Below are 23,828 nucleotides of genomic sequence, written 5' to 3' on the forward strand. Positions count from 1 at the left end.
ATAGTATCAATATTGAAAGCCCCTACTGTGACGAGCCATAGCAAAGCATTTTTAGTCGACATACTTCTGGGATCACTAATGATTAATTAGTGTGTATCATAATGTAAAGCAAATGTCACCCCTGCTACCTGGGGCTGCTGTCATTTGAGAGGGGAAACTATTTCCAGTTGAACAGCGGCTGGAAAAATGCAAACAGCATCTCAGCCTGCCATCTCGTGGGCAGAGCCCCGAAAAGATCCCGTGGGGAGAGGAATGTGCCTCTCTCCACAGCCTGGTTGCCTGGTCGGGCTCTTGGCACCGCTCGGAAATGGCCGACGGGTCTCACCGTGGTGCAAAATGGTTTAAAAGGAGAAAAACCTGCAACAACCAATGTTTTGTGCTCCATCCCTCTCTGGAGAGGGGCTGCCTGAAAGGAGGGAGCGACCTCGGAGGGTTGCTAATAACTAGGCTGAGACTTCTGACGCTTGCGTGCCGGAGTTGTGTAAATAAAACGTAAGGATTGGGTGCCTGGGAACCGCGTTATTTACTGATGATTTCTCCCAGAACTCACCTCATTATTTGAGGGTGTTGCTGTTGAAGCAGTTTGCAAGATAGCAGTGTAGCAGAGGGTTTTCCTTTTGTTGAGGCAAGTCCAATAATTTTCCCTCCGTATATGAAAATGGCACCGTGCCCACATTTGGGTTCATTCGGAGCATTATTTTTTATCCCACTCCCTTCCTATTTTTTACTTCTGAAGAGCTACAAGTTTTCAATATAAATAACACTCTTTTATAAATATTTATTGCTCTTTTTTCCTCCTTTTTAAAATTTCCCCTCCAAGTAGCTCCCTGGGAAGCAGTTATTAATCAGCAGTGTACTCTATAGGTTTGGTCCTGCAATGAGATGTAGAAAATGAGATGATTCTGTTTGCAGTGGGCCCCTTTGAATCAAACGGGGCTCCACGCAGACCCCGGGAGCTGGCAGGGTGTGTGTCGTTGCAGGCTCAGCCTAGAAGTATTTGCTTACTGATTTTTCCTGGGACTGTTCAGCTCTCCAGAAAGGGCGTTACAACTGAACTAGCAGATGAGTTGCCTAAATCTGAGCATTTAGTGTGTTTCCCTTCCAAACTCCAGCGTTAGGTTTCGTAACGCCGCTGCCGAGTGACCGACAGGAAAGGCAGCACAGCATTACAGCCACCGATCCTTAAGTGCTCCAATCAGATATTGCTAATCTGGACAATTTGTGTGAGGTTAATACAGGTTTAGTTCCATTTAAAAAGGGAAAGAACTGCTTGATTTACTGCACTTTGTGTGTGTGTGTGTAGGCTGAAAAGCCGGCTTGATTTCCGCTATAAATCGTACCCATGCCTCATCACTCCGTATTTTTAGTTATGCTGACATCCTAAGCACAGTAGGGTCTGTACTTGACGTTTTAAAGGAGCTTTTGTAATTTATGGGGGTGTTTGATACAACATATTTTTTCAATCTGTAGCGTGGGAGGGTTACAATTTAAAAGTGAAATTGAACTTTCCTTTTGGGTGCGTTCTAGGAGCAGCTAATTCAGAAATGCAAGCCGTTTAACTTATGATTTACAGCTCTCTGCCAAAGCTGTATCATGATAGTTTGTTGTGCAAACAGTAAATCCAGAATATAAATAGTAATAGCTGTAAGCGGGCAGAACTTAATTACCAGACTTATACCTAATTGCCAGCATGGGATAGGTTAGGTTTTGCTACTTACTGAAAGAGATTTAAAAACTTATTCTCATTTTGTTTTGTCGTTGTTTAGCAAATAAAATTAGTGGGAACACTCCCTTAAACATCAAACAGCACCCTGGTTGCCTGGTAAATAAACAATGTGAAAAATGACAGGTTTGTTACTGAAAGATGAGCAGAGGACAGCAAGAGCAGGGGGACAGGAGTTAGTGCAGACAAACTATAACCAAAGCCTTCTATGGTGATTCTGACCATAAACAGTGACATGATAAAAATTGGAGGTAAGACCCTTTTTTTGCAGAAGATTCTAATATGCTTTTGTTGTTGTTGTTTTGGTCTTTGCTGACTTGTGCCAACAGTGTCTCTGCCTCAGACTGTGGGTCAAAGGGGTAACTAAGTGTTTTATCATCCTGAGGGACAGTTTTTACTGCCCACTTACTAGAAATTTTCCCTGTAGGGAAGGCAAAGAAATACTGGCCCCTGATTCAGCTGTTTCCTTGCTGCAGTAAGCACACACTTTGGGGAGCCAAACAGAAGTGAGCAGTGGCTGGTGGGCCCCTGGGGAGCCCTGGTGCCGTGGGGAGATGTGATGCTGTGGGGGTGGTCCTGGGAGGCAGAGCCCCTTGCTGGGCACCTGGCAAGATTGTGGCTCCAGTAGTGCTGGGCATCATTGCCTCCACATGCCCCTCACTCCTGCAGCATGGGAACAGCATGACAACTTGAAAAAAACTTTTTCACTTAAATATCTGTTTGAATTCATTTACCTGTCCAGAGAGAAAAGCAGCTACTGAAACACTGCCTCAATTTTTTCCTGATTTTTGTTGTTGTTATTTGTTCAAAATTCTATTTCTGTTCTGCTTTTATGTTTGTATTTTAGGAAGAACTTGGCAACCTAGAAACTGTAATGTCAAAGGGATCCTGCCTTTTCCACGATATCTTTTAATTCTGTTATGGAAGGATAATGTGTGGCTTGTCTAGGGTGTTGTTCCATACTGTAGATTTCTGTTCTATGGATCTGGTATATATCTCATATTAAACTCTCTCAGGAAGGATGCAAAGGAAACCTCAGGGAAATTAATTATATCAGTTATGGACTTTTACATGATTCTATCTCTACACTTTTTATCTGTTTTGTAATTTAGGTGGAGATTTTCAGGGTGAGACCCGGGTACTCTGAAGTTCTTTTGAAATCATACCACAGGGACATTAAACTGTTCCCTGATCCCCTTCTGGACTGACCTGAATAGTGCTGGGAGATGCCTTTGTGTTACTTCACCGGGGATGCGAGGTCCCCAGTGGATCCCAGGGCACTGTCCTCTGCGAGAGCTGAGCTGTGACCTGCTCTCCAGGCTCCTTGTGTCACTGGTTGGAGGAAGCTACTCCAATGGGGGTTTGCTGTGTGGGTGATCCGTATGCAGAACCCGGTCCAGTTACACACACATTTGGATGGGAATACTTGCTATCAGAATTACACATGTGCTCTAGTACATTGCTGAACTGTGGGGTGCAAGTTTCGGAGAGAAAAAACAGTGTGTGATGATACAGTAAGTGCTCAGCACTTGTGGTGCAGGGCAGGGCTGGGACAGTGTGGTGATATCTCAAGTCCCAGCACTTTTGCTCTTGCAATGGCTTCATCCACCCGGAGCCCAAGCATGTGGGTTGGGTGCTTGGAGATGCAGACGTGTGCGTGCTGCCCGTGTGTTTGTCATATGATGTAACGTGTGTCATGGGGCAATGAAGCAAAGTGCTGCTTATCTGCGCACAGCCGTACGCAGCCTGTGGTATGTAGCTGCTCAGAGATATTCAACATATTTTATTAATGTTTAGGGTGTACTTATATTATTAATGCATTACATAATAGATCGCAGCGTTAGCTGGGTGTATTCTCCTCCTGTGCATTCAGCCAGTCTTGCTGGGACCTGCCATGTTCTGAACAGGAAACAATACGGTTTTCTCACTCGAAAGACCAGCTTTGCAGAGTGTATATGTTTAATAAAGTGCATTCACTGATTTTGTGAAGATACTACACGAGGCTGAATGCTGAGTTTCATAGACATATAGTGCTAAAATTGCCTGGCCTATTATAAAGATAAAAATATCTTTTTGTTCAAATGTTCTGCTTGCTTCTTTACAAATGAAGGAGTTAAATACTGAAAGGCAGGTGGATGCTGTAACTACTTTAGAAAAAGATGAATAGGGCTGATGGCTAAAGCTACAGGGAATCTATTGAAGGTCCAGATGCAGACATGGCTCTTACTCCACACACAGTTCAAAGTGGGGTGAAGCTGCCTGGGTAATTGGCTATGAAATAACTAACCTCTGGGAGAAAATTGCCCTTGTACTTAATTGCTTGCGTTCAGGGTAACATGTAGCCACCTGGCTGATTAGTGCCCTTACCTATATTTACACCCACCCGAGTTTAAATGCAAGCACTATTGTTGGTCTGGCTGTATGCATTCATCGAGTGGCCCTAGTGGATTAAAGAAAATATGACCACCAAGGTCAGGTTTTCTTTTCATTCTTCTTTTATCTCCTTCTGAATCCCCCTATTCTCACATAAGAAGAGCAAATTCAATCCTAAAGTAAATCCACTGGCTTTAACAGAACAGTCATGGAATGAATTTGGTCCCAATTGCTTAGTTTGGTCACATTAAATACTTAAAGCGAGGAGGTAAAAATCTAAGAGCCTAATGGAAGTCAGAAGGCAGGTGAATGAATGGAAGGAAAGCGAAGTACTGAAACAGAGAGAGGAGGTTGTGGTGTTTTTGTCATGGAAGGTCTTTGGGAAAGGGTTGGATAAACACCTCTCAAAGATCACATTGAGCTTTCTTGAGGTGGAGAGAAGGGAGGAGGGTTTTCTGGCGTCCCCATATTGCAGTAGCATTTATGTTCAACTTTTCAGCTGCTTAAAGTTTTAAGTCTAAGGAAAACATTTCTTCATGTAAGGGAAATCAAACAGTGGAACAGGTCGCCCCAAAGGGTTATGGTCTCTTGGAGATGTTCAAAACCTGACAGGATGTGGTCCTGGCAAGCTGCTTTAGCTGACCTTGTGTTGAGCAGGTGGGTTGGAGTGGAGAATCCACAGAGGTTGCTCCAACCTCAGCCTTTATGTGTTTTGGCAATTCTGTGACATAATGTCAGGTTAATATTTGTAATTGTCTTCCAGTTTTACGTTCATCTTCGTTAGCTCTTGTTGGTAGGTGGCTAATTCAGATTGTTTCCTTATTGGGTATTTAGCATTTACGTGTTCAAGCTCAGATTCCAGATGCTCATGATTATTGTTGATACTGATAATGCTTTGCCCAGGCAAACTGAAGTGGCTTTATAAAGCCCTTGCATTAACCGGTACTAAGACTGCATCAGAGCTGCTTCCCATGGTTCCTATTTCAGTCTGGAGTGCACTGAGCACGGTAGTTGCTCCAGAAGTGTATTAGTACAAGTGATTAGAACCTGGTTTGGGGTTGGTTTTGCTACTGTGGATTGACGGCTTGTGTGAAGTCGCTGATCAGGAGAATGTTGCCAGAGAAATCTGGGTCTGAAGTTTTGAGATGGAGCGTGGTGTAGGCATCAGCAGCCACTTTGTGTAACTAAGACCTACAGATTTTTAGAGCAAAAAGGGATAATTGGGAAAGATGAGATTCCACATTGCTTGGAGAAGAAGTGCCTGTATTCTCCAGAACTGGTCTTGTGTTTTGTCTGGCACCATTTGGGGTATCTAAGAAAATGGCAGACTTAGGGTTTGGGTTTTATGGTAGGTTTTTGGTTGGTTTCTTTGGGTATTTTTTTTGTTTTGGATTTTTTGTTTGCTTGTTTGTTTATGGGGATTTTGAATATAAACATTTGTGAGATGTAGCTCAGGGTGTGTAAGTAGTTATCACCGAGAGGGAGGTGAGGACCCCAGACCAAGAAGTGGTTTCACAGAATCATTTAGGTTAAAGACCTTTATGATCATCAAGTCCAACCATTAACCTGGCTCTGTGAAGCTCATCACTACAGCAGGTCCCTAAACACTGTATCTACCTGTCTTTTAAATACCTCCAGGGATGGTGACTCAACCATTTCATTGGGCAGCCTCTTCCAATGATTGACAACAACTGAGAACAGTTTCAACTCGGCAAAGCTCAAAGCTTTGAAGACCAGCAGAAAGGGCAAACAGGTTGCAGGTAGAATTATGTGACTATTTTCTTTTTTTTAAATAAAAACAACCCACTGTTTTTGTGCTGTTTTGGCCACTTGTGCTTGAAAGTGATTTCTCTGGGACCTGTACCTCTTTTAACCAGTTGTGCTTAAGCACCTTCAGTGCCGGTTGACTGTGTTGGCTGATGATCATCTCTTGAAATTTCATCCTCTGCTGAGAAGATATTAAATTTTTCAGGATGGGAAGATGTTATGGCAGGAAGGTCTCAAAGGATAGTTTCTTCAGACACTGCTTTTCCTGTCAGTGCTTTGACAGCCCTGTTTCTGCTGTTGCCTTGTTACTGTTCTCACTTCCTGTCTGTCATGAAAATGTGGATGATGTTCTACTTTTAGAGTGGAAATGCTGCAGTTCACCATCTTAACTGAGGTGTGGTACCTTGGAACTTTGAGTCCAGAAGACAGCCTGAACAGGAATGTTACACAAACGTGAATGGAGAGATTTCCATGTGGATGTGGAGTAGCTAAATGTGCCAAGTTTAAGGCTGTTCCTTTGCTCTTGAGAGGTACCTCCTCTATTGAGAAACAGCTGGATAGTCTATCTGCCAAACAGGTGGTCACATAGAAGAATTATGGAGTTGTTGATGGAAGCAAACCCATGGGACAAAGGGTTTCTCTGTTTTGTTTAGCCAGCTTGGAGCCTGGCACTTCATCTAAGCTTGTTTTCCAGGGTCCTTTAGCTCTTGGCCCTGTACCTCCAGGGAGAAATTTATCCCATCTGCTTTCAGTGGGAGACCTGCTGTCTGTCTCTATTAACTATGGAGAAAGCATAATCAGATAGCTTAGCTCAGGCACCTATGTTTTAGCTGAACAGTTTTTAGATTATTGTTTAGGATTAACTCATCCTAAATAAATTGCCTGCCCTGCAGCTCTCTGACTGGGAGATGCATCTCCTTTTCAGGGTGATACAGATGAATTGGTTAAGTTTCTAAATGGTCCATCTCTGTTTTGGGGAGATCAGAAGGTTTAGGCGTGTTGTTTCTACCTTGTGGACTCTAAACCTCTTGTACTCCAAGTCCTGTAGACTTAGTTATAGTTCTTTCTAATACTTCTCTGTTTTATTTCTATGTGAATGATGATTATTTTGCTCTTTCTTTTACATAGCTGAGCTAAAGAGAAATGTAGACTCTCTCTTGTATTGATAAAGACTGTAGTACATGTGAAGGGATAGGGAAGCTAAATGGAAAGCTTACTGCAATAAAATGCAGCAGGTCTGCAAGACTTATGACAGGAGAGTGGGATTAACACATCACAACTCTGAGTGAGAAGGACCTGACAAGGGTAATTTCCTTTACCAGTTTGTAGAGGGAGATATATATACACAGAACTTGAACTTAAAAGATAACACAGATATAAAAATATACATAAAAATGGTGTGACAGGAAAAGATTATGTTAACAACTATTTCCCAGTCTGTCAAATATGGGGAAAGTGCATAAATTCATGGGCTGGAATGGGAAATTGTCTCCCTTAACTCTATTGTGCTATAATGAGGACCTTACACTTGTATTAAAAATGGAGCCTTTAGAACCGAGCAACAAAAAGAGTTCATTTGTATTAAAGATTTGTTTAAGGATGGACATTTTAAATCATTTGACCAATTTGTAGAAGATTTTAATATTCCTGGAGCTCAGTTTTCCCGTTTCCTTTGGATAAGACATGCTGTTCTTTGTGAATTAAAAAAGGTATAGAAATGCAAATGTCACAGATTGAAAAATTGTTGTACAAAGAGACTGTCTCACTAAATTGATTTCAAGGCTATATAGGACATTGTCAGTATCCTTAAACAAAGGCAAATTGGAAGTTAAAGAGAAAAAGGAGAGAGATTTAGGTAAAGAACTTAATATAGAAGAACAGAAACAGTTTAATAAAATGGATTTCTATGAAAATAAGACATCAGGTTGTTCAATTTAATTACATCCTATTCAGAGAGCATATTTATGTCGTCTTAAATTGCAGAATATATGAAGAGTTTGTTACTATAGTATAACAATAGCAAGATGCTGCGGAGGGGGTAACATATGCATATACTTAGGTATTATATGGAGATCAAACATGTTCAGGTAAAGGTTTCAGAAATTCTGCTATGCAAAATGAGCTCTTTAGGTGTGTTTAGACTGAATTGTAAAGACTTGTTGATTACACCAGTGGGAGAGAGAGATTTATGGGCGCAATTCAAGTGTTTTAAACAATTTCTTCCTGTTTTTAAACAGGAAGGCGTTAGAAGGCCAAAGGAGAAAGATGGTCTGTGCTGTCTGCTGTAGAATATATAATTTATCCTATCCCTCAGCTTTTATTATTAAACATTCCACAAGGCTGGTGGGACAGAAGATTGTGATAAAGCTTATGAGGCACATAGGTCAGGTGGAAATGAAGGCAGACAGTGGAGATTCTGGGATATGGCTGAGACACAGCATTTACTGTAGGAAAAGAACTGAACTTTTCAGGGGTTTAGGCCAATGAAGTACTACATGAGCACTGAAATAATCACTAAAAGGGCCTCCAGAGTTTTGAAATCTTTCCCTGATGGCTGACTTGAGAATATCTTGACTCTGTGTGGTCAGGAATAGGAGTTGGTGCTGCGATTGCTGCAAAATGATTCACCTTTGTGAGGGCTGGTAAGTCATTCTTAGCACAGAGCGGTCTGTGGCTCAGAAGGGCTCAACGGGTCCTTTCTCCATTGCTGATTCTGTAGGGGAGATGAGCTGAGGTTTCTGCTGGGGATTCTACCTGTGTCAAAATGTCAGGAGTCCCAGAAAGTTTTAATGCAGCTGATCTGTTCCCTCTGCAGCTGCTTCCTCGTGTGCCTTTGGGACATGAAGAGCTTTGGGCTCTTCTGTGTCTCCTTATGTTTTTCAGCAGGCTGGAGAAGCTGTAGTAAGACTTTGCCTTGTTTCATTTTTTTTCTACTGACTGAAAGTGGTACCATGGCTGTACCAGTGAGATTAAGACAGCCTTTGAGCAGGGCAAACAGGCAGGTTCTGCAGCCCTTGTAGAGGGGTGTCATGTTTGTCTTCACTGGATGTGATGGTTGCAGGTGGTAAAGACACATGCAGCTCACACCTTCCACTTACTTTGTGCCAAAGCCTTATCTCTTACCTCTGAGGCTGTAAATCACCCATTCCACACATTCAGTGGGATTCTTCATGGCTGAGAATTTGGGCGACTAATGCCTGTGGTGTTTGTAAACACAGCAGCAATGTGCCACAAGAAACTTAAGCAGTCTGGCCCTTTGGCAGGATGTAGGTAGAGCTTCATCGGCCAGACTCTGTTTGACATTAGGAATGTAATTTTGGAGTTCTCTGGACAATTCTGAGATCTGTCTGGTAGGAAGCTAAGTTTTGCTTTGGCATTTGGTGCCCATAATTTTCTTCCAACTCTCATGCATATCTTCACTTACCTGGTTCAGCAGATGATAGTACCATGTCACAAAGCCTTGTAAAATGAGAGGGGATATTTTTAATGTTCTAAAAAGTTTGCTATTTTCCAGCTGCAGTTGGTTGACTCATTGTTCTCAGTTGTACATAAAAGTGTTTTCTTCCTCCTGGCAAATAAACAATAAATGGAAGACCAACAGTTTAGAGAAGGAAACAAAAGGGAAGACTTCAAATGTAGTCTTCCTAATGAGTTAATCAGCATGTTTGAATGCTAATAAGCACAAGTTGGTAACTGGATCATCTCCTTTCTATTGTCCACTGGGAAGCTACATTTAGGAAATTAATTCAAAATTCGTATTTAACTCACTTTTCTTATGAATTAATGTGCATATTTAAATCTAACACGCAACAGTAACATTGGCATCTGTGGGTTTTTTTCCTGGTTCCTTCCTCCATTAATAATTACTGTTCTCTAATAAAAATTAGAGGATGGAAGAAATAGTACTTACTAATCATGGATTCTAGCACTGTCATGCAAAATTCATCATTAGAGCCTGCAATCACGTGTAGTTATTTAAGTAAATGCCTGTAATTCTTGCCTTTGCATCGGGAGTGTCTGTTTTGCCTCTGTGACATCAGTAAACTCTTTCCCTACTGATTTAGGTGCCTCTTTTTGGAAGAGGACTGGCCTTAATCTCTGAGAAGGAGAATCAGTGTTGCTGGGCTGAGGCAAGAAGGGGGAACCCAGCTGCTGTCAGCTGTCAGGTATGTTCACAGCCTTTGGAAGCGCGTGGCCAGTCATTTCAATTCCTTGCAGTCGCAGGAATGGCAGAAAAAACATACACTAGCTGTTTCTTCAAGTCTGCTGCACAGGATTGCTCAGGAGGCTCTGGAGAACTCACCAGAGCGGTCATGGACATCAGCCTCGGAGAGCCGGAGGCTGCCTCCGCATGGCAGGTTCCAGTCCTCGACTTTCCCCGCTTTGAGGCACTGGGATGCTCTTGTCAGCTAAATAGATAAACCAAGAGTGGAACAAGAGATGTGAATCCAAGAAACAGCACCTGTGCTGCCAACAAACCAGGGCCCTGGCGCGAAGAGACGCGGCGGAAGGGGATGCTCTGCGTACAAGCGCGCAGAGCAGGCTGGCTGGCTGGGACCGCGATCCCGCCGAGTGCGTGGCAGCTGAAGGCAAAACCTCCTGACACGTCTCCCAGCTTGTTTCGCAATAGAAAACAATTTGGCTTTTCCTATTAATTTTTGTAGTCACGGGTGAAGGCAATACCACGGCTCACGTTATATCAGGCCCAATTACACTGGTGCGCTGCTCCTATTTTTTTTCCCTCTTTTTTTTCTTTCATGCTGTGGCATTTCCTTTCCCTTGAAAACACTCTTTCACTCAGTCTAGCAATTAACTGCTTGAACAGTATAATAAGGAAGCAATTAAGAGGTGACAGAGAAAAATTAACACTCCATTTCACATTAAAGGCCAAGTGAGTATCCTGGCCATTGTGAGTTAAATGTGTCTTTGAAAACCTGTAGTTTGGATGTATTTTCCTTTTGAATAAGAAGCCAGCTCCATGTTTTTTTGTCTAGAGTCCCAATCTGAAAATGGATGATAACTAATTGGGTGCTGTCTGCTTAAACAGGCTGTATTAATTGCAGTTTGTTCTCCTGTAAGTGTCAAGGAAAACAAAATCTTTGTAATGTGTAGGCACAATGTACGCAGCCTTAATTTGAATATGCATGTAGCAGAGCAAATAAAGCAAACCACTGCATGCAATGTTGCCATGGCAGGCAGTATTTGCATAATAAATAACAGCTATCATGAGACTTTCTTTATGAAGTTCTCTGCTGTGTTGTCAGCTAGAAGAGCCTGCAATAAAGGAGCCAATATTGGGAAAGCAAGAGTTGTGTTTTGCTTGCAAATGCAACACCCCAACCCCGGTCATTGTTAAGCCGCCGTGTTTCTGATGAAACATGGGGGGTTGCATTGCTTTGCACACGCGAGCACAGGCACAGGGAATCATCCAAAATGACACACAAGAAGCAGCGTTTTGCGTGAGGCCTGGGCTTTCCAAATCCGCCTTGCGGAGGCCGCAGGTTTGGCGTGAGGCCGCAGGTTTGGCGTGAGGCCGCAGGTTTGGCAAGAGGTCGTTGGCATCACCCCACTGTTGTGGCCACTAGTCAGGTGGGACGCGGCAGAGAAGGCTCAAGCGCTGCTGTGATTTTACTGTGCAAGCAGCCTCACGCTCCAGTTGAGTTTTGTGGAAGGTTCTGTTGGGCTGTGGATAAGATCAAGACGTACTGATGGAGCTCTAGGGCCGGGATGTGACAGTGAAATCATGCTGTTCCTAATTCCAGAGGGACTGGGGTTGGTCTCGGGAGCCAGGGTTGAACATCTGCGCTGTCACACAGAGCTCCCCAGCTTCAGAGCCACCGTTTTCAGCTCTGTGTCTCCAGCATGTGTCTCTCTCTTCCCAGGTCCCTTGTGCCAGGACAGCAGATGAAGACAACCTGGTGCTATTTGCCTCAGGTCTGTGCCAGGGGAACTCTGTCCTCCTTTGGATCAAGGCCTTTTGGAGGCTCTTGATGCTGCTCAGTCCTCGCTACCTGGAATACAGACCCTTCAAGTAGAGCTGGTTAAATACATATATATTTTTAATTCCATCTTCAGCTGAAGGGTTTCAAACCTCAGAGCGTGGCAAAACTTTCATGATCAAATCATAAAGCTTTCTCAGGCTCCTTTGCTTTGGGGGTTCATTACAAATTGTAAGCACTGGTTCACTGGGGAGTCGCTGAATATTGATAGTCAGCTTGGGCCTGGCCTCACGTGAATGTGTTGTGGAATTTGATATTGAAATCTGTGACTTTGATGCAATAGCAGCTGAAAGGGAGAGGTTTCAGCTCAGTTTTGCTTTGAGCTTCTTATTTTCCTTTCGTTGAAATGAAGGGGAAGTGCAGATGAAGGCGACCATTGCTTCTGAAATATTAGGGAGAGCAAAGGGAAGGTCTGAGGTGGAATGTAAGGAGGGACCTTAGGATGGAATTAATGGTACTAACAAATCCAAACCTGAGACTGTGTGCTTGGAGGTGCATGAGAGTGGACAAATCAGGCTGGTTTGGCATGGCTTATTGACACTGTGGGGACTGTGATGGAAGTAAAGGAACACTTTGAGAAGGCTTCTGCAAGGCTCACTGCATTTGAAGTAGATGCTCCTGATGGTAACCAGCCTGGTCAGAGGCAGATTTGTTGAGCAATCCAGTTTATTGTTTAGTTCTGAAAATGGAGAGAGGATGGTGACTTATACACCAAAATAACCAGACTGTGGTCAGGGGAACCCCTCTGTTCCTCTCTAGTTCTAACAGCCTTCCTGTTCCTGTGCCAGAGTGCTACACCAAGGCTTTCCAGGCTCATGGGAAACAAAATGCTAGGATTTGGCAAATCTTAACCAAATGGTTAAATGCTGTCAGGGTTTGTATGCATGGGTTTAATAAGCTTGATTAAGATTTTAATTGAGTTGGTAGATGTGGCTTGGCTGAATGCTCTTAGGTGTGATTTAAATAACTAGTTAACCCTCTTATCTCATCCCAGCCTTTTCTAATAAAACCTGTATGAGGAGGGAAATAGTACAGGATACCTGGTAATACTGGTCTGGCGTGTGGATTAACAGAATGAGAATTATTGCTGGTAACTCCTTGACTTTTCCATAACTTATTGAAAATGTGAAACAATGTTGAGACTTACAAGGGGCTTTTCAGAGCATGCTACCATTTACTAACATGAAGCAAAAGATAGTGTGTTCCTGATTTAATTTGACTTTTGGAATCTGCGTGTGTTTTATTTTATCTTTTTATATTAATTGTATTTACTTCCAGATGTGGTCTCTTCTCTATATTTTTATTCTCTTTAGGAAATGGTAAGGAATAAGCTATCAGTAGATGTGTTGGAAGTAAGCAATCATTTTCAGGTTTTCTTTTGGTCTGAATATCAGAAATGATACCTTTATCTGTATGTATTTTTTAGCTAATGGACGGGTCACGTAATACCTATAGTACCTAATATCTTCTCCTAAATAGAAAAGAAAAAAGTCTCTTCAAACAAGCAACCCCAGATCTCATACAACAGCACAGCGTGTGTCAATTCACACTGTGTCACGTGACGTGAAACTACTTAAGACAACCTGACTTGGAGTGACATTTGTATTGCCCATATCATAGAATAAAAAAAATAACACTTACTTTCAAAAGTGAGTAATTATCTTTTCCAGTTGATGGTATTTTGCTATTTGCAGGTCAAAATGAAAAACAGGTAAGGGTTAGTGAGCTACCTTGAAAAGAAATATTACAGTAGGGAAGAGATTTGATAAGGCTCTAACCATGCTGGCAAGGCGAGCAAAAGAAATGGTTCTGTTCATGAAAGGATGGCTGTGTCTTTAGATGTGATTTGAACTAAAGCAGGGGGAAATCCAGAGAGGGAATCTCAGCTTTTGAACAACAGGCTTGTGAGATAATTAAAGCCAAAGGACAATTTTAAGGAAGGGAAAGAAAACATTATAGATTGCCAAAGACTGAGGGCACATTCGTGTTCTCCATTTAACCCCACGCTTCACACCACAGTAGATTGGTAGTGTGGATGCCCAAAAGATGTGGAGATCATTGGGCAAAAGTGACTGGTTCTGGATGCTCTTCTCCCTGTCCCACCGCTGTGCTGTAGCTGCTCATGTTGCCTGGTGAGAAGACAGTTCTCAGGTGCATCCTTACTCTGCAGACATTAAAATTTATGGTTTATTCACAAAGAAGCTAATTGGATGCAGAGTTAAGAGCTGTGAGTCCTGTGAATGCTGGATAGGGAAAGTAGCTTACAAATAGTGAGTGTCATCCCCAGTCTCAGGTTCTTTCTCTGGTCACAAGAAAATCCCCAGTCCTTCTGAAGGTTTTTCTAGTTAGACTGTTCCTTCATGAGTCCCTTTTTTTTAAAAAGGGTAGATGAGGTACTTAGGGATATGGTTTAGCACAGGACAGGAACGGTTGGACTCGATGATCTTAAAGGTCTTTTCCAACCTTGTGTTTCTGTGATTCATACCCACATGAGACCCTTTGTAGTAGCATCTCTGGATGTCCCTTCCATCCCCTGCAATTCTGTGAATCTGTGAGTCTCATGGTGACATGCAGTTGACCCCAATATCAGCTCACTGCGTTCCTGTTGCTCTTAAAGCATCTCCCTGTTGTTCGTTCCTGAAAACCATCTGTGACACAGTGCGTGCCAGCTTGCAGACCTCTTCCACCCATCTCCATCTGCATGTGATGCTGTAGGATGTCTTGCACGAACCCTTTCCTGTAGCCCAGGATCCGTGAGTGGATGTTGCCTTCCAAAAATGGCTGATAACTGGCAAGACAGATGGCAAAACCATCCTGGCCAGGGCAGTTTCCCCGCAGTACTTTGCGCAGAGGGCAGTAAACGGCTCCGCTTTGCACGACCCTGGGAGTTTCTCTCAGCCACCTGGGTGACAGCGTTTCTTGGAGGAGCTCTCCTCCTCTTGCATCTTCAGCCCTGAAAGGCAAGGAACACATTAGCACTGTGATTTTTCAGATCCTTTTGGACATAGTGTTGTAACCTCGTTTGTTTCCACAAAGTTGCACAGCTCAGAGCAAAATTGCACCTTGTCTAGTGTGCGGGTACCCGCCTGTTTCTTTGACTCCGAAGCACTGAGACACTGGAAATATTCATTGTAAATTTATTTCAGCTATTTTCACAGATTTTTTACGAAGCTACAAAAATAAGCTTGCAGTGAATATTTCTTGCTCTCCTGCCATGGCCCCATGCTGCCACTGCCATGGCAACCACGAAATCTCCTCTCCTTCTCTAGCAGGTCTTGTCTGCTTGGCTGGGGAGCCCCTGCCTAGTGATGCCACAGGCATGGCAGAGCCTCTTTCCAATACCAGGGTCACTTCTTCCTGGCCATAGATTGTAGCCCCCACCCTCCCCGTAACTGGAGGTGGGAGCACATCCCCCCCCTCTTCTCTCCACTCTGGTTTAGTCCAGGGGAATTTCTGCTGTATGAAATTAGTGTAAGGGAAGAGCGACACAGCAGTTAAGGTCCCCCACTGGTCAGGTGTTCTCCAAGCAATGCTTGAAGGGTCTGGGTGACACTTTGTGGACATGTTTACGTGTATGATGGCTGCACCTCGCTTCTAGTTGAAAAAGGACCATTTCAATGACTCTTTAATCGAATTTTGGAGGCTTAAAACCATAATACATTTTATATGTGGGATGCATCTTTTTCTTTACAAAGGGAGAAGAGGACATACAGCATCTTAGGAAAGAACATAGCATGACAATTTCGCAAACCACCAGGAAATAAGCATTTACTAGTTTGTTGATCTTCCCTGGGGACCTGTGTGCAACAAAAGCAGGAATTGTGCTGACTTGGGTGGAAGTGAGGAACATGTTCAACTTGAAGGCAAATGGTTTTGCTGCACAATCCAGGGATATAGGCTGGATGAGCTCAGCTGTCACTCAGGCTGTTAATCCCTCAAATCTTTAGCGCTTGAGGATTAATTTCTCTAAATATTGTGCCAAATATAATAGTCTCTCTATCTCTCACACTATTAGATGTGTCTGAACTACAAGGAGCCTTTTGTCTCCCTAATAGGATTCAGCCCTAATTCTAAAGTCTTAAAGCCTGAGTTTAAAATATAATAACTTAAAAAAAAACCCCTGAAACATTTTCCACAGGTGTAAAGGTAACAGCTGGGCAGCTGTGAAGCCCTAATCCTGGGCTTAGCTCCTGCTCTTTAGACCAGTGCAACGGCAGAAGCAGGCCAGGAGGCAGTTGCATGTGTTCGCTTCTGCTCTATCCTGGTACAGAAGATTTCCAGGGTGACAGGGAAGATGTAAGAGTGACATGATGCCCTTCCATTACCCTGTGTTGATTTGGGAGAGTGGGGATAGTGGTGTTGTCGTGGGACACCAGGATGGGAAGCATCCAGATGTAATTATAATGCTGAGTCTGCATGTGGAAGTGGGAACAACTTCTGGGACTCATAGAAGCACCACAGAGCGTCTGCTGCTCCAAGGAAGACAATTCTGGTTATTTTACCAAAAACACAGTACTTTCAGGTAAGTTTTTATGTGTACAGTGCCATTGGGGCTTTCTGTTCTCCTGGGGACAGCCTGCTAGAGCTGGGGAGAGCTGACCCCATACTATTACGCTCCCTTACTGCGCTGGCTTCAGCCCTGCATGGTGGGTTGTAGAGAATCAGGATCTCAGGACTTGGTTTTGGGCTCTCAGGGCTGTGGGATTGAATGCTGATAGCCATATGCTTTCCTGCTGTGGCTCTGCTGTCCTGGCCAGGAATTCAGAAACAGGAAGAGAGTAACAATGAAGTTTCTCACATGGCATTCACGCCTTTATGAGGCAACTATTGCTATCTTCCCTTCCTCTCCTGTATGCCTAACAACACCTGCAGATGGCAAATTGTAGCCAATTACAGTATTATTTTTAAGGTGGGCTGTACTGATTACCTGGGCTCTGCTCTGGGTAGGTCTGAGGTATTTTGCTTCAAACTGTTCTGTTTTCCTGGCACTGAGAATCAGTGTGTGGTGCATCGAAATGAACTCGAATTACAGCTGACGGGGTGTGATGTGTTGAGGGACAGGCTGCTGCTTGTAAGGAAGCCAGCAAACTTTGCGGCTTGCTGGGAGAGGATGTTGGGGCACATGCCAGCAGCCCTGGCAGACACCTTGCTCTGAGCCCTTGGAAGGAGACCCTTCGTATACAGCCCTGCACCAAGCTGAGAGCTTGAGTGTGGGCATGTGGGTCACCATGCTGCAGAGTCAGATTCCCAGGAAAAGCTCCTCTGCTCCTAGGTACTTGCTGCCGAGGTGTAGGACTGTATGTCGTCACAGTAAACTGCTTTTTCTTTCTCTTTTTGTGCATCCTAGTTTCTTTAGCCAGATCACTTTCTGCTGGGCTGCTTTATCTTTCTTCTGACGTTTCCCATGTCTGTGGTTTTTTGCAGCCCGTTGATAGAAGATGGTAAGGAATTGGGCTGGGATCTGGTCCCTGAGGGACCCTTGGAAAAATCTTTGCTCACTGACAATATCCTATTACTGTTGGGGTTTCAAATATGGATTTTTGTCAGTTTATGCTAACTTCTGTCAGACTGCCTTGGTGTTCTTTAATTTCTAAACTAGAAAAGCGCCCTATGATACCAAATCAAACAGCTGATGAAATGTTTTCTCTAAGAAAACTGTATCTCACCAGACTAAAAGATGTCCACATGAACAAGTAGATTTCAAATAATCTAACCAATTTGAAAACAAAGTAGGGAAGAAACCCCTGAAATAGTGGCAATGGACACATTTCACTTTTCAACTCCAAAGGATCTTTTCTTCTGAAACATGAGGTCATTTTCAAATTGCACCAGGGGGGATTTAGGTTACATATCAGGAAGAATTTCTTTATTGAAAGTGTTGTCAGGCATTGGGACAGGCTGCCCAGGGAGGTGGTGGAGTTTCCATCCCTGGCAGTATTTAAAAGGCGTGTAGATGTTGTGCTTGAGGACATGGTCTGGAGGTGGACTGGGCAGAGTTAGGCTGTGGTTGGCCTCAGTGATCTTAAAGGTCTATTCCAGCCTAAGTGATTCTATGATTTACATTTTCCAAGAAGTCAAACTTGAGATAAAGCATTCTGATTTCACGACTGCAAAACATTTTAGGCTCCTCATTACATAACCCTCTTCTCCCAGTTTGGGATGGTGAAGAATGTAAAATTCTGGAAAAAAAATAAACCAAGATACTGACAGATTGCTTCCAGGTCAGCACTGATTAAGTCCAGGATATTAACATTTTCACTGCAGCAATCAAACCTGTAATTTTTCCCCAAATGATAATGAATTGGCTTTGAAAGTGCAGAGTGATAGAAAAGTCTTTAAATTCAGAGCCAGTTAAGATTTTCACACTTTTGCTTTTAGGCGAAAGTGAATGCAGAAATACAGGAACGCTGGATGCAAATGTTGTCACTGATGTCATTCCTAACAATCCAAGAACAAATGGATACCTTTCCATAAAACAGACCTAGTGAGATTTTGAAGTAAAAAGGTCATCTTTACTGGAACATTAATTAGATTCTTTGAAAAAAATGGGAGGCTGAATTTTATTGGTCTGTCAGCACCCCAGTAAAGATAGACAACCTGTTCTGGGTCGGTTAAAGGTGTAACAAGATCATGAAACTGGAAATGGAAGAAGTCAGCAAAAATTAGAAAGCAAGCAGGCCAGTTTTAAAGTGAGTTTAATTAACCATTGAAGTAGCTTCCCAAGGGGCACGGTACCGTTTATCCCGCTTCAAGTCCCGCACTCAAGGTGGGATGGATTTTCCAAGACAATTCTGTAATGCTACAAATTGTTCCACTAGATGTAGGAGTCGTGGGGTGAAATGGTGTCTTGTGGTCAGGTTAGAGAGGATTGTGCTTGTCCTCCTTGGCTTTGGCATCTGTGGGCTCAGGCTTTGTGGAACAGGTGAGAGGCAGGTGCTGCTCTGGGGAGCCGGGGCTTTGGACAGCCTGTGGGATGCTGATGGGGGGCGTATGGACCCGCAGTTCTGTGTGGATGGAGCACAGAGCTCTGTTGTGAGCTCCAGCTGGAGCTAAACACATGCGGGGAGGATGCAGGATGGAGCAGGCTTTGCCCTCTGGTTTGCACTTGTTTGGTTTACTTTATCCCTTCCCATTGCCCCCACACCTTTGAGCGACTGCTGCTTGTGAGCCCGCCGTGAGACTCTGTCATTGCTGAACCCGCATTAACCTGAAGGCATTAGAGAAATTGGTTGGAAAGCTCAAAACATTCTTGGATGTCAGGAGAAAAGAGTCTTGTGAGTGACAAAGAAGAAAATAGGAGTCAATGAGACGCACAATGGTAGAGGAAAAATACTCTCTTTTACAGAATCTGGTGACTGAGGAATTTCCCCAGAGGAAGGAGAATAAGGTGCTTCCTACGTGACAGTGAATGACAGCTGTGTTGTGTACTCTGGCTTGACAGTTGCCTTTTCCCCTGAGAAGCAAGAAAGGAGATGAACTCTTTTCTCAGAACATTGATGCTCACTCACATCCCAGGTCTTCTCCACTCTCATGTTCTCCATTTCCAGTCCTTCCTCTGCTTCCACTGAATCCTGCACCCATCTTTGTTGCATGGTAAGATTGGAATGAATAAGTGACTGGGGAGAAGAGAAATGGAGCAACATGCGGCTTCCTGCCCTAAAAGCAAGCACTCCTGGCTCCCTCTAACACCTGCTGCTCCAGCCCTTGGGTGACAGATCATCAGTGATGGGAAACGCAATTCCCAGTGATGCTTGCCAGGAGACACAGCTGTGCACCATGGTGAAATCACGGGGATTATTGCCTAGGGGTCTCTGTGAGCACTCCTGGACAAGGGAAAAGGGAAGACACAACCCAAGGCAGAGTGTAAGGTGCTTTGTGAGGAGCAAGGTGCCAGACACCCCATGGACTGACAGCCCCTCCTCAAGCTCTTGAGGCAAGCTGTGGTTTTCCAGTGGTGGCCCTGCTCAAGGAGTCGCCTCCTGGTCTTCTGACACTACATGAGGTGAATGAAGCTGCCCTGAGCAGGTCAGTGCAGACTCTCCAACTTTGTCACTCAGAGAGATGGAGCAGTGATGCACCAGGGCCACCACAGCTCTTCATACTTCTCTTTCATGCACAGAGCACTCTGGCTGCAGTCTGATCCTGGGATGTCAGACTTCTCCCATGTGTATTTACACATTTGCAGGGTTTGGGCCCATGTACAGTCCACAACCAGTTCTGCCTGTCCTGTTTGCTGTCACTCTACCCATGCAAGTATGGGACTTACCCTGCCCAACACTCACTGCAGTATTTTTACATTTCCTTCTGGTGTCTAAGGATGAAAAAGGTAGCTAAAAGGAGACCACATGGACTGTAGCAGGCTAAATACAGTATGCAATTTTTTGAGAGCATATGAAGCCCCTTAGGCAACAGCTAAGTGATCTCAAAGCAAGGTTTGGTGAAATAGCTCATGTTGGTTTCTTGTGGGTTATGGCTTCTTAGCGGGGAAATCCCTAGACACGCTGCCTCTTTCCCTTGACTGTCTAGTTTAACATCATGTTTGCTTTTGTCTCGTACTGTTTTTCTTTCCTTTTTTCAGTAAGCCTGAGTCACTGACTTTCCTGTTGGTTCTGGTGCCTGAGTCATGGCTTATGGCTCGTGAGGTGAGCGGGGAGGCTGGTGTCAGTCCACCTCTTGTTCTTTCAGTTCTCTTTCTCCGAGTTCAGCTTCATGATGTACCAGTTACAAGCTACAAGCCTTCCCTGCAGGTCTCGTGACAGCCTTGATCTTCGTGGGGTTTATTTTTCAGCCCCAGCCCCATAAACCTCCAAAGCTAACCTGGCAGCTGCGCTCTCCCACACAGGTCAATCTCATTTCTAGTTTTGATTGTTACAGTTTAAAGATAGAATTTCCCTTTCTTGCTTCGCAGCATTCAAATGCTAATTAGATCCCTTAAATGTCTAGGAAGTTATCCCAGTTTACACATATATGGTTTATTAACTCATGCTCATTTCAAACCTTTCCTTTGATGTAGGCTAATGGAATTATTCTTTTAGAATTGCTTTAAAAGGTGACTTCTCTTCCTTTTCTGCTGGATGGTGTTTCTCTGAAGCACATTGGTGACTCTTTGCCTTCAGGGATAAAATACCTGCTCTTCTGTGGGCTGATGCTGAGCTCTCCTGGACTTGCATGCAACAGATAAACAGCTGCTTTCTTTTTGCAGCAACTTTTTCAAGTCCACCCCTTCACTCCTGGCTGAAACAATATTTATTTTACCTCCCTTTCTGTAGCTGCACAGCTAATAAGACGGAACAGACCGGGTTTGCAAAAATACATCTGCCTAGAGAATACGGTCATGTGAGCCAGCATTTGTTTCCAGCTGTTTTCTTGTCATTAGATTTTAATTTCAACAACTACCTGCTTGTGCCTTTCCTCTTTTTTCCCCACCTCAGGTATTTTGTGCTGTTATTGTGATTGTCAGTTCTGTTCTGCTTGAAAGGTTTCAGTGTATGTTGCCATGGTTACAGGTGCCAGAATTGGAAATAAATGAAGGGGGTATCAAGGCACCGTTGTGACTCTGATGGAGGCTTAGCACTAAGATGTTAGCTATTACTTTGCTGGATTCCACGGTATTTGATGATGGATCCATTTTAATAGAATATTTAAATGCTTGCGTGAATATAGATTGTGCTATAAATGGAATTAGGTAGAACTGGATTTAAAGTAAATTAATTTTTTTTTTAACAGTTTGGGGTTTTTTAATGAGCACACAGCCTTTGGGATAGCCTGCAAGTGAGTGAACAGTCTAGAGCATCTACTGCCTGGATGGTATGAACACGTTCGATTATATCTACCACAGGAGTAGGGATGAGGATTGAGCACATTTCTTCACAGAAGTTCAAAGACAGAAGAGAAAAACTTTTTTTAGGAAGCACAGAGCTGCTTCAGCGTGGATTCTTATCCCTGAATGAGGAAGGCACTTGGAAATTAGGTGCATGCTGTCTCTCTTTTATTGTCTGTGCGGTAACACCTGCTTGGAAAGGCTCGGGGGAGGCTTGTGGTGGAGGTGACATGAGGGTTTCTGCAAAGCCAGAGTTCCTTCTTCCATTTCTCATTTTCCAGGCTTGAAATGGGAAACTTCTCCACTGCCGCCCAGCACAGCCAGTGGAGAAGTTCCCAATGTCAACAGTGAAATTTGAATTGAATCTTGGGTCTGTTTTTTAGCAACCTTTTCCTGTCTTGGTCCAAGTGATGAGAGTCTGTTTTAAGTCCTTTTTTTCTATCAGATTGTCTCAACCAGCCAGCCCCTGGCAGTGTGCATCCATGGGTCATGCATTTCATGCCTTCTTTGAGCAGGGGGATGGGCAAAAGGTTTAAAATGGGCTGTAACGTGCTGTGCTTGTCCCAGAGAAAGTCCTTGCTTTCCTTTTCCTGAGGAGGGATGGATTTTCCTTCAGAGGTGATCTCTGGTCCCACTGAAGTAAGCTGGAAAGCTCCTGCTTACTACACACGCATATATTTATACACTCATACACTTAATGTATGTATAGTTAAAATCTTGGTGGGTTTGAAGTAGCTTTAGAATTAAGCTGTGGCTTTCTGTTTTCTGAGATGTTATTTTGCAGCCAAAGAAAGAGGGCAAACAGAATGGTGTCCTAGTGCCGATTCGTGATTACAGTTGGTTGGTAACAGTATTTACTACAGGTCGAGGGTTTTACAGTTTATCATCTGTAAAATGCAGGAAACTGGAACAAGTGAAAGCAGTTACTGTATCCACCCTTTCCCCTTATTTGTGTCTTAATTTATTAACCCTTCCTCTAGCAAAATTGCTTAATGAGAGTATTCTACCTCCATCCCTTGGGATTAATCTTGTGGAATCACTTTGATAACACTGTTATAAACATGGACCTTAGAAAAGATGTACCCCCCAAATGCCAGACTCGCATGGACCCTTGTGAGAGTTACATTGGTTCTTCAAAGGTGTCTCTCTTCTGGGGTAGATTAGAAATAGTACATGATGTTAACCCCAGTGAGGTGTCTGCCATCTGGTATGTGGAATGTGCCTCTGGTGTCTCTTTTAGGTGACTCTCTGTCCCGCTTGGGCATAAAGCAAGTAGATGTGACTGGAGAAGGGTTTGGGTGGTGAAGTGAATCACCTAAAGGGAGAAGCAAAGGTTGGGGAAGTTTTTCTTCATGAGTAAATGTACATCCCAAAGGGCAGGTGAGATCTAAACCCTCCAAAATCACAGGTGCTCGCGAAAAATTAAGACAGAGTTTAACCACGTAAGGCAGTTGTGGACCCATGGAAACTGTGCCTGGCAACCAAGAGCTTTGCAGAGTCCACAGGTACTGAGGTTTTCAGCAGTGCAGTCAGAAACCTGAAGTTGTGCTGACTGGTGGTGGCTGCGGTCACCTTTTGTACACCTTGCTGTGCTCATAGGAGGGCTCCCGGCTCTGCTGCCTCCGCTCCTTCAACTACCTCCTGCAGAGTAGCCGGGGTAACTCTGCACAGCCCTGAAATATGCTTTGCAGCCACCCCTCCCCAATGCCCTACTCATATCTGTGAATTCTGCTCCACCAGCTGGAGACCCAAAAGCCGAGCACTTAAAAGCCTGTGTCCCTTTGTCAATCCAGCCCGAAATTTTTAACTCTATATACCACAGAGACTTTGTCTGGGGGAAGCTGGGGAAAGCAGCCTCTGCTTTGTCTGAGCCCTGGCTTTGTATGAGCGCTCAGCAGACACACGCAACTTCCACAGCACAGGGATGTCGTGTTTCCCTGTGATTTTGCAATTGCCTGTCATTGGGTTGGGGGACGTACACGCGGATGGGATAAAAGGAGCTGCATCAAAATCAGTGTTTATACAAACTCCGTAAACAAAGCAGCATCTGCTCGGCTGGCTGCAGCGCTTCCAATTCATTGCGATACCTAATTGTTGTCAGTGTGGGGTGTTTTCCTTGACACTGAATATGATTTGCAGGAAGAGG

Source organism: Gallinula chloropus (assembly GCF_964237585.1).
Source record: "Gallinula chloropus genome assembly, chromosome: 11".
NCBI lineage: Eukaryota > Metazoa > Chordata > Aves > Gruiformes > Rallidae > Gallinula > Gallinula chloropus.